Source organism: Pelmatolapia mariae, linkage group LG9, assembly GCF_036321145.2.
Source record: "Pelmatolapia mariae isolate MD_Pm_ZW linkage group LG9, Pm_UMD_F_2, whole genome shotgun sequence".
NCBI classification, from domain to species: Eukaryota; Metazoa; Chordata; class Actinopteri; order Cichliformes; family Cichlidae; genus Pelmatolapia; species Pelmatolapia mariae.
The window spans coordinates 824,353-836,807 of NC_086235.1; positions in this window are offsets into that span (position 1 = coordinate 824,353).

Consider the following 12,455-nt stretch of genomic DNA (forward strand, 5'->3'; position numbering starts at 1 on the left):
AACAGCCTCCCCAAACCAACACGTAAATATTCATCCATGACCTCTCTGAACTCTGCAATAAAAACTACTTCCTGTTGCTGCACGAACAACATGGGTTCATACAAAGTCTGTATTAAGTGATGGTAACGTGTTCTGTGTGGTCAGTTTGCATTAATGTTCTTTAAACTGGTCAGGATCATCACCCAGTTCCACTGTGGGTCAGCTGGGATACAGGATGGATGGAGGGAACTTTAAATCCCGTCCACGGCCGTCAGTCCCAAACTCACAGAGAGCCTCTTCAATAAGCAGACGCCAGCAAGGCAGAGCCTAAAGGTGCCTCAACTCGCACACGACTTATCTTTCACAGGCTGTTCTCGTTTACTCGGCCTGCACAAAACAAACAAAACGCAGAAGCAGCGGACGCCCCCGACACCAATCAGGAGTCGGGAATGTCAGCGTGCCCCACCCTCAGCTGTTTCCTGTCACCGCAGCTCAAACTGGTTTGAACCTGATCCCAGACTAAAGATGAAGGGACCACAAACAGCTGACTGATGATGAAGTGTGAAAGAAGGAGCAAACCCTGCAGATGTTCACACAGCAGGTTTACAAAGATGGCCTCCAGCTGCTTTTAATCGCCACCAGTGAGAGCACAGACGTCAGGCTCGTAGGAAGGAAACCTTCTGTGGCGCTCGCCCTCAAAGGCCGAGCCAGAATCTCCTGGCCGACCCTGAAGCTGACGAGGAGCTTCAGGTGGAAACGGCAGACACACTCACCTTTCAGCTCAAAGACGGAGCGATGACAGAGAAAGGAGCGATGACAGAGAAAGGAGCGCTTCCACTCGCTGGTGCCTGTCAGACGGACTTCAGGGCTGCTGCTCTCCCAGCTGTGAGGAGCTGTGATGTGTTCACACTGAGTTTGTCTCTGAGTTTTGATCTCAGCTTCCAAAGAAGTGAGCGTAACCTGACACTGGGGGAGGTCTTTCTGTGGAAATCACAGCAGACCTGTCGGACGGCATAGCATCATGTTTATCCACCTGAGCAGGAAACTGCACACGCAAACATAAAGTCGTTATATCATCAGTCATCGATTATATCATCAAACACCTGCGCAGCTGGTCACATGACCACACAGCGATGACGCAGAAACAAACCCCGAGCAGCTCCTCCACAGAGGAGCACAGACACGCCTCCCTGCTGGCTCCGCTCATCCATGCGGACTGCACACAGCAGCTGGTGGGGAGCACGTTACAAACCCTCTGAGGACCGAGTGGGGGGGCCACAGCTTCCACAGGTCCCTGCAGCCTCAGTGATATCAACCTGACAACAGCACATCTGCAAACCAACACTTCCACCCACAGGACTGTGTGCATGTTCCTAATGAAGGGTCACTCTTTAGACAAACGCTGAAAGTGCGTGGTTGATGGTGCGCGCTGTTTTTAACACCATCACACACCTGTGAACGTTCCACTCTCTCAGCACATCCTCAGACTGTTGCGTGGCTCTGTGTCGGCACAGGACGCGTGACTGCTGACGTCAGGGATGAAGGTCGCTCTGAGTACGAACACGAAGGAGCTTTAACACGCGTGCTCACATTCACAGCTCTGATTGGCTACAAGCAACGAGACAAACAAACTGTTAAACAAGAAGAAGAAGGAACACACACACACACACACACATATATATGAAGTGAACAATGAACAGGAATGTGCACTAACTGTTCTGCAGTCTGTCAGTCATTTGTAGAATGATAGCTGAACTCGCTCCACTGCAGCTCTCCATGCAGAGCTGCCAAACTGTGGTGGCCACATGAAGCAGTGCAGGAAGACCCAGAGGCAGGATCCACTTAGCTGTAGCTCACATCCTTCCTCTGCCTCTTACAGGAAGCAGCAGAGTCCTCCATCATCACCAGGAGTCACAGGTTACTCTGACTTTGCAGGATCAGATCTGACCAAACAAATTAACAACAGCAAAGAGCCTTTATTACAATTTTAGACAAAAAACAAAAAAACTCCCACTAAATTCAGTCTTTACCTTTAACGTTTGTGTCACCTGTCTTTATGTCCCGACAGCCCAACACATGGTGCAGGATCCAAAGCAGCTGCTGTGAGGACACTGGATCTGAGGGGGCAGTGATCCATTCGGACAGGGATAAAGATTCCAAGGAATCTTGTGTTCAAAGATGCTTGGAGACTCCTGACCAGGCCGTTCAGGAAACAGACGGAGGCTTCAGCTTCTCCATGTGGTGACAGCACGGATGGAACGACAGCACTGATCGAAACTATTTTCTCAAATCTGTTGCTTCTCTGAAAGGCTTCCAGACGTCCGGCATCTCCCTCAGCAGGATCCGCTCTGTGCTGTGAACAATAGCTCCTGCTGTTCAGATGTTCACACTGGAGAACTGCCTCCACTTGTCTCAGTGCTCAAGTCCACCTGTGATCACAGCAGCAGCTTCAAACACATCTTTGAATGTTGTGCTTGTGTGCAGCTCAGATAACTTTCAAAGAGAAGGAGATGGTCTCTGACAGCCATCTCTGTGTTTGCCACAGCAGCCGCTACTGCGTCAGATCATCCGAGGTGAAGTCGTGCCAGAGCTCCGATCACCATCATCATCATCATGTTCCTCACCTGCTCTGTGGGGAAGCTTTCCACACGCTGACAGCATTGTCACGAATCGTTTGTCTTTGTATTCGTCACAGATTCTGTCACCTGTGTGTGAGCCTCTGTAGTGCACAGTGATGCTGAGGAAACCCCTCATGACCACATGTCCACAGTGACTGAAACACGATCGTCTCACTCGGCTGAGCTTTTAACAGGTTCTCTGTGTTTGGTGTAATCGCTCTGGGCTGTGTTTGCTGTCAGCTGCTGTCAGAAGGTGCTGAAAACTCTTGTTCTGCACAGTAAATGAAAAGTAACGGCTTGCTGCTGTGGATGAGTCTTGCTGAGTGTCCATAAGCTGTGATACGGAAGCTGTTGAGGTTCATCTGTGATCCTCTTCGTCTGGTATTCTTCAAACCTGCTGTCAGTAAATCCATCACAGCCTTCATGCATTAGACTTTAACTTGTTTCTAAATGGACTCATTCTATACTATTGGCACGCAGACTGGGGGAGCCAGGAATCGAACCACCAACCTTCCGATCAGAAGATGACCTGCTCGACCGCCTGAGCTACAGCCAGGAGGTGGAGCTAAGTCCTAAATAAATATGAACACTTATTAAACACTTTTCTCAAAGCTGTGCGTACAGCTCTAACAAGCAACGATCAGCAGCCCTGTCAACAATAACTGACTTATTGTTGTGATGTATTGACATAAATGACAGGAGAAAAAGCCCGTGTGTACCAGGGACACTCAGCTACACACTAAGATGGGCAGACGTGGTTAAACACGGCCATGCACTAACTGCAGATTAAGTGTTTGTGAATTGGTGGTAAAATAAATATTTGTGAGTCTAAGCGGGTTAAATCTACGGGGTGAGTGATGGCAGCAGCTACAGAAGCTGCTTCCTGAGCGCTCTCATCGTAGCAAAGAGAAGCACCACCCATCCAGCTCCGCATTAAATACTGCGTTAAATACTGCGTTAAATACTGCATTACTTTGCTAAAACTTTCAGATTACAGTTAGCCAAAGCTTAGCTTCTCTCAGCGTTCGATGCTACACAGAGTTTTACCAAAACATGTGGAACTAATAACAACTACACAGAGTACTGTAACAATGCAATGTTGATGTGACGAGTACTTTACTTGGTAATCAGCTGCCATTCTTTGGGCTCCTGGAGCTAAAGTCACTGAATCCAGCAACACTTACAGATTTCCTTTGAATCAAGTGTAAAACAGAGATGCTGTAACCTTCAGGCAGGACTGATGGGGGGGGCTGGAGTGGATCACCGTAGTCTAAGCTTTAGTCTGGATCCACAGTGTTCACCTTACAGGATTACGGTGGAACGAACACATGCAGTGAATCCTGTGTGATCTTATACTTCAGGATACAGCGGAACGATGATCCTGCTGAACAGTTCTTGTTATTTTCATGAAGCAGCGACAAACATCAGCTAATGTTCACCAACATCTTTACTCCTACACAGTCCCAGACAGTCCCACACAGTCCCACACAGACCCACTCAGACCCAGACAGACCCAAATTCCTTTAGTTTCCACATCAGACAGAACCTCGTGTGAGGACACCAACATGGCTAACTGCTGCACCCATCATGGTTCTAAACTCTGTAAGTGTTCAGGTGCTCTCACAGAACCAGGGATCTCCTTACAGTTGTGGTCAAACTTTTATTTTGAAAGATCTGTTTTCATCAGGAAGGATGTGAACATGGATTGTCCGGTCATCCCTGGAGCACGTGCAGGACACCAGCCCGTTTCCATCTGTGATGTTTGAAGCTGTTTATGATCAAAATAAAAACCAGTCTGAACGAGAATGTTTTAAATTAATATCTAAGGACGCTTCGAGGTGCTCTGCATGTAAAATACTGTATACACGGTATATATGCAGTACTACAGGTATATACAGCTGATACTATATAGTACCTGATACTTCGAGCTCCTGCAAGAAATCTTGCAAACATGTAAGATCCTGGTCTCAGTGCCCACACGTCTCTGCGACTGTGGTTGGCAGCTCATCAGAACAAAGTCAGCGTCTGTAAAGTAGATTATACTGCAGATCAGACTGCAGCTGATTGGTTAATATTTTCTTTGAAGACGTTCCCAGGAACAAGCTCCAGGATTTAGGATCACCAGGATCACACATACCCACAGAGTCCACACAGACCCAAACAGACCCACACAGACCCAGACAGTCCCACTCAGTCCACACAGTCCCACACAGACCCAAACAGTCCCACACAGTCCCAGACAGTCCCATACAGACCCACTCAGTCCCACACAGTCCACACAGACCCAAACAGTCCCACACAGTCCATACAGACCCACTCAGTCCCACACAGTCCCACAGAGTCCCACACAGACCCACACAGACCCACAGAGTCCCACTCAGACCCACACAGACCCACAGATTCCCACACAGACCCACTCAGTCCACACAGTCCCACTCAGACCCAATCAGACCCTGCCAGTCCCACTCAGACCCACTCAGCCCCACTCAGTCCACACAGTCCCACTCAGTCCACACAGACCCACACAGTCCCAGACAGTCCCACTCAGTCCCACACAGACCCAAACAGACCCACACAGACCCAGACAGTCCCACACAGTCCCACACAGACCCACACAGACCCAGACAGTCCCACACAGTCCCACACAGACCCACACAGACCCACACAGTCCCACACAGTCCCAAACAGTCCCACACAGACCCACACAGACCCACACAGACCTACACAGTCCCACACAGACCCACACAGTCCCATCCACACAGTCCCACACAGACCCACACAGTCCCATCCACACAGTCCCACACAGTCCCACACAGACACACTCAGACCCACACAGACCCACACAGTCCCACACAGACACACTCAGACCCAAACAGACCCACACAGTCCACACAGACCACACAGACCCAATCTTACCCAGACAATCCCACTCAGACCCACTCAGTCCCACACAGTCCCACACAGACCCAAACAGACCCACACAGACCCAGACAGTCCCACACAGACCCACACAGTCCCAAACAGTCCCACACAGTCCCACACAGACCCAGACAGTCCCACTCAGACCCACTCAGTCCCACACAGTCCCACACAGACCCAAACAGACCCACACAGACCCAGACAGTCCCACACAGACCCACACAGTCCCAAACAGTCCCACACAGACCCAGACAGTCCCACACAGACCCACTCAGTCCCACGCAGACCTACACTGTGTGGATTTCCCTACAGTAATGACGTCTCGTCATCGGTCTCGTTCCTTTGCATGTGTCGACTGCAAACACCTGCAGAGGCATCACTTCATTACGCGGTAACACATCTGCTTTGGCTTCTTTGCTGTGAGTGTGCAGGTGGAGCCAGGGGCGGATCTAGAGAAATTTTCTTAGGGTGGCATGAGGGTGGCAAAGAAATCAAATGGGGTGGCAAAATCAAAGCCTTTTTTTCCCCCAAACACATATGCAGGTGGCTACATATGGTTAAAATGATTCAAATGCAGTAAGTATACACGTTTTTCATAGAAATATAGTCTATAACTTTATTGTCTGTAGCCCACATAATTACACACTTTAGTTACATAAAACATGTGAGTTTTGATATTATGTACTGTATAGCCTGTATAATAAATAAATATGTAGCCCAATAAGTATAAAATCCAGAAAGCAGAAAGTTCATTTACAAACACAAGTCTAACTTAAGTTTCACTGTTTTTTTTTGTTAGGAAACAATCACATTGTTACAGCTTAAATTACACAAAATGTCAGAAATCTGCACTGTCATGAACAACAATTTAAACCTAATTTTTCATGATTTGTTGGATTAACCCACTGAGGTCTGAAATACAACCGGCCATTTTTGACTCCTTTTGAGTTTACGTTTGTATTTCACCCTCAGATTGTTTCATTTTATTTTTTCCCCTTGCCTTGTTTGGTATCTTTTCAGCTCAACTGAATTTAGTTGTTTTTTCACTGACATACTGCATTAGTATTACTGATCTGAAATCACACAAAGAACTTAAAATCTTAGTAGTATTTTTTACTGTAAAAAAAACCCCACAGACATGTTGAGTAAATTTTTATAACTTGAAATGCAAATATAAATTGTACATTTTGTAAACATATACAACTATTTGTCTAAAAATGCAGCCAATACACCTGCTGTTTTTTCATTTTGTATAAGAATTTAAAAATATTACTAAAACTAAAATGAGAGAACAATCAGGTGTCGCAATAAGATGCCCCACAAATGATGTGTGCCAGTAAAAGACAGAGGAGAACAGCACAGGGATAAACCTGCAGCCTGACAACAGGAGGTGTATCACTCCGCTGGTTTTCTACTTAGTGACAGTGTTTACAAATGTGCCTTTGTGACATTCATTAGTGCCCTCACTGACACACAAAACAAAACGACTACACAACAGAACAACTACACAAGACAACACAACACACTAAGTATACACTCCACACTAAACGTCACAAATCTCCCACATCTAAACTCTCTCTCTCTCTCTCTCTCTCTCTCTCTCTCACTCGCTCGCTCTGTCTCGCTGCCGTTACGTCACTCCCAAAACTTTTCCCTCTTCCTAAACAACCAAATCCCACGTGTTGACTTTTTTTTTAAATTGGTCGACATGGTGCATTTTCCCACCGATAGGAAAGAGGTGGCTTTTTTCCCTTTCTTTACTGTTTTCGCGCTGAAAACGCTTAAAACACACACACACACACAAACGTGACGACAGTATTTAGAAAAAAGCGTGGCTTATATATATTATCATAACTCTGGATTTACTGGCCTGTAATTAAAATGTAAAAACTTTGAAGTCTGAACTTTCAATGTGGGCTGAAATAGAGACTCAGCGTGGCTGCAGCTTGTTGCTGTCAGCTTACATCAGTCATGTGATTTGGAGGTGCAGCGTGTCCGTGGACCACAGAGGGTTAATAACACTCACCTTCCTTCCATTTCCAGACTGTAACATCCAACCACCTGTGTAAAATCCGAAATTCCCATGGTGTTGTTCAAAATGTGCTCTGGCACAATCATGAGCATCGCTTGCTACTGAAAACAAGAAGAATGCCAGTCCTGCTATGGGCTGAACCATTTGTTAATGGTGGAGGGGGGAACACTATCCAATATATTCAGTTTAAGCATTTATATTCCCTGCTGACTGTAACTACGCTCAAACTGTTAATGCTATCTTATTTTAATAAACAACACTGTCATATGCAAAACTGGGGTGGCACTTGGGGTGGCAAAGGATCATTTTAGGGTGGCACTTGCCACCCCATGCCACCCTTCTAGATCCGCCCCTGGGTGGAGCAGGTGTGTCTCTGAACAAAGCATGAACAGTATCAGCTGCACAGTCATGCTGCAGTGTGAGCAGCAGGAAGGCCTACACACACAAACTAACAACAACCCTGCTGGCTTATACAGCCGTCCTCCACAAGGTCCCAGACCTCGTTCCACAAAGGTTTCTAATGTCAGTTAAAACCCAGTAAGCAGACTGGACCTGTGTGTGCCTCAGGTTAAAACAAACGTCCCTCTGCACAGTCACCATGGTCTGGAAGAGCTCTTCACAGCTGGCACAGCTGTGTGGGAGTGTGAGCGCTGTGGCCTCACTGCCTGATGTTAAACATCTGTTTTTACCACCACTGAAGTCTGATTTGAAATATCCTGGAAATGACCTACGAGTTTAAAATAATGCAGTTTGGCATCAAATAAGAGTGACTGTCATCTGTCCTGATTAGCATAGTTTAATTCAGACACAGAGCACTAACCTTTGCAGGGTCTCTGTCCGCCTCCCTGAAGGATTTGTCCCTGTGACTGCTGACTCAGCTGCACCATCAGCCCAAAACAGATTTACATGATTTCAAACTGCAACTATCAGTCATGAAAGCAGTTACATGGTTAGGATGAACCTCCTCAGTGAGACAGCTGTGCTGTAATCAGGTTAGCTTAAATCTACAGCTGCATCTGTAACCACAGTTTCACAACATATTTAATGAAAAGGACGACAAAAACACAAATGTGAGCTCAGCTGATGCTGTGCTGTATGATCATTGGAGCCACTGTTTGATTCTTCTTTAAATCCCTCCTGATTTAAGCTGAGAGGACTGACTGTGTGACAGCACCGAGCTAAACATGATATATTTAAAATAACATAAGGAAACAAACTGACAGTAAACAGGTTTTAATCTAGTTTCAACAAACTGCTCCACTGGACTCAGCTTCATTCTGCACAGAGTGATTGGACACCAAAACAGCCAATCAGAGTTTATGCATCGTCTGTGATTGGTTGGTTTTGTCGCACATTTATAACGATGCACAGAAAGAGCTGTGTGTGTGTGTGTGTGTGTGTGTGTGTGTGTGTGTGTGTGTGTGTGTGTGTGTGTGTGTGTGTGTGTGTGAGTGAGTGAGTGAGTGGATAATAGCAAACACTGAAACACATTTCTGTCAACAATGAATTTTCTTTGCTCCAAATAATTTTATTTGGGGTCAAAATTGGCCCCAAATAAAATTAATGAGTTTTTGCAATGAACTCGGTTTTTATTCTTCAAACTCTGTAAAACAAACAGTTGTAATATTTTCATATTCCAGGTATTCCTCATAAAACATGTTTGTGACATGAGGCCATTTGCATTTTTATTTATTTTTTAATTCATTTTGAGAAATTGCAGTTTTTGTGTCACCACTCTTCCACATAATCAATGCATCTTTGCAATAAACGACGACCTGCACCAACTGAAGGAACGTCTGACAGGACAGGAAACGTGTAGAAGTACAACAGCGAGCGGGAAACAGCCTGATTTACGACGCCAAGGAGCAACTTTTATTTTGTCAGTACTGCTCAGAAACCAGACAGGCCCTATGTCGTGGAACGAGATATTTAACAGAGATAATGCTGAAGTGCTGTAAGAGCAGGCTGAGGATCCACATCTGATATCAGAGTAACACACTGCTTGGTTATGTGCACTCAGGGGCGATTTTAGCCCATTTTTGGGGGTCAAAGCACCCCCAAAGATTTCTTACTTTTTTGACAATATTTGCTGTTTTTGTGACACACTACTAAAAAGATAAAAAGCATACAGTACTTGGTGGAGACGTAACTTTTCAACAACAAAAGTATAGATACCCCCCCCTCCCAAAATGGTTTGTTCCAGCTCGCCTCTCCCCTGCTCTGAGACGCAGCGGAGCGGAGGTGTGAGTGCCTGGCTGAAACGGGACATATTAGCTACATTTAACCTTCAGTTACTCTTTATATAGTTCGGTAGGAGTCAGGCCATGTTTCTTTTTAGCTGAAAAACATTACATCAGGTAACCTGCAGTGTTGAAAACTTGTTTTCCGACGATGTTTGCTACCCTACAGTCCGTCCTGCTCTGTAGTAAAATCAGCGACATTTGACCGTCCTGTTGCTCCCATTGAAATGTATACAGCCTATTTAAAATCTAAAACTTAAAATTGTCCGTAGCCTGCTGTTGTTACCACTGTCCTGTTTGAAATGGATACTAACTAGCTAGCTGAATGCTGACTGAATGCCCATTAACCTTATAACTCCTGTTGTATGTGTGTGTGTGTGTGTGTGTGTGTGTGTGTGTGTGTGTGTGTGTGTGTTTGTGTATAGAGATACAGCCAGGTTCATAATGGATATAAGTTGTTGGTTTTTTTTCAAAAGAAGGAGCCACATTCAGGTAAAAGTGTAAGAACAAATGATCGATCAATAAATGATAATGTTGGATCAGTGTTTCAATATTTATATCTTTTATTAGATGTTCATGTGGTTTGGTTATTTGCCTTTCGGTTGAAAGTAGACTGAGAGAGGAGTTTTTTATTAGTGATCTTAATAGTTTTTTTTTTCATATTAATGCAATTTTTCATCTAATTGAATACAATCTATTTGTGTATGATTGTCAGTCCAAAGAGGGAGAGAGGAAAGAGGGGAACGTGAGGAGAAAGTACAAGGTCAGGAAGAACCAGGTAAGAAAACAGACAGGGAACAGTGACAGGCAAAACAGAAACTGTTAAACTGACAAAGAGAAAAAACCTGATTTTACTCATACAGTCTGGAAGTTGTGTTCTCCCTATATTAAAGCTGCTTTACAGAATCTGCAAAACAAACTGGGTTGAAACATTTTGACCCTCTTTAACAACATTCCAACATAACATTATCATTGATTGGGGAGATTAAAATTAATGATATATTTTTATGTGGTTCAGCCACAACTCTACTAAAACCTCAGCCAGTAATAGGTAGGCCAACCTTTGGACCGTCCAGTTGTCTGTATGTCTGCTGCAGTACGTGCACCACATTTGCACACTATCAGAAAGTGCCAAACAGCCCTGGTGGAGTGAGGAGCTGTAAAGAGAAGCAGAGTGCTCTGTTTATACTCTAAAACTGTTTTAAGGTAGCTTGTTTCAAAGATTCTGTACTGCAGCTTTATATGTTTTCCAAAAGCACACACACACTTACCTTATCAGTGTTTCTCAAACTTTTCACAGTGTGTAACACCTGAGAAAATGTCGAGCTCTCCCAAGTACCAAGCATGAAACTCATAAATCTTACAACACAAAATTAGTATTATTAAATTGGTCAAATTAGTATCTGCAGTAAAGATTTTTTTCATACATTGTATACATTCTACCACAGGCAAAGTTGCCTCCATTTTTATATTTTTTATTTAATATTTTGTAATAATTTATTTGTAATAACCTATTCTGTTTTGGGAGTATTTTTTATGTATCTGTATTATATTATACATATTCATTAAAAGTGAATCTCTGTCCAAAAAATGCACTCAGATTACTTTTTACTCACTATGAGCATCATTCATTATTCTCCCCCAGTAATTAAGGTTAGGATATGTATTTTTTTTATTCCAATCCATTCTTCTTTAGCAGCATTTAAATAACCTTTATCAGATTTGATGGTTTTGTTACAGACTTTTCAAAATTTGAGGATTAAATTGTGTTAAAATGTACAGTGACAAAAACAGTGATGTCATGTTTTGTGACGAGGACCCAGGCACAGAGAGACTTGATGAATTTAAGAATCTTATGATTTAATAAAGAAATTTGCAGACTTGCACAGAGAGGGTAAAATTATGATGACTGATAACGGAGACGAAGACAACAGACGATGAGGACAGGGAGGAACAGGGGTTTAAATGCACCAAGGAGACAGTCAGAGGGAACTCGGGACAACTGGAGACATTTAAGGATGCATGGACGCACAGAGACAGGGAAGAAGTCTCATCATGACGTGTAAAGTTTATCTTGCCTGGCTGGGCAGCTCTCTGGGTGCTCAGCACCCCCAAAGCTCTGATCCTAGAATCGCCCCTGTGTGCACTCATCATCAGTCAGTGTGCTTTCTGATTGGTTGCTGACCTAGGTTACCTGTCCACTCTCACCTGCTTCTGTTTGCTCGATCTGTGAGGTCACGAACCAACGAAAGAGACAAACTGATCAGTTCATAGCAACATCCATCAGTCTGTCATCCATCCATCCTTCATCCATCCTTCATCCATCCATCCATCCAGCCTAGTTTACAGTAATAAAGTAGATCAGCTGTTTCCCATCAGATGTTGGATCAGCAGGTTAGAATGAGCCAATAGCCTGCAGGGCTTTAGGCTACATTAGCTAATGATTTTGCTGCTGTTTAAATAAGCAGACACTTTAAAGTCACATTAACAGTTTGATGCATCTGCATCACTGATTTCATGAAGCCAGCTGTTTGTCTTCGTGCCGCAGCATAAAAACACTAACATCATGACATCAGCAACAGTGGACAGTTCTGACCAGAATACATCGATATCATTGTGGCTGTTGCCATGGTTACTTTCAGGTACGTCGTGATGACATTTAGCTTG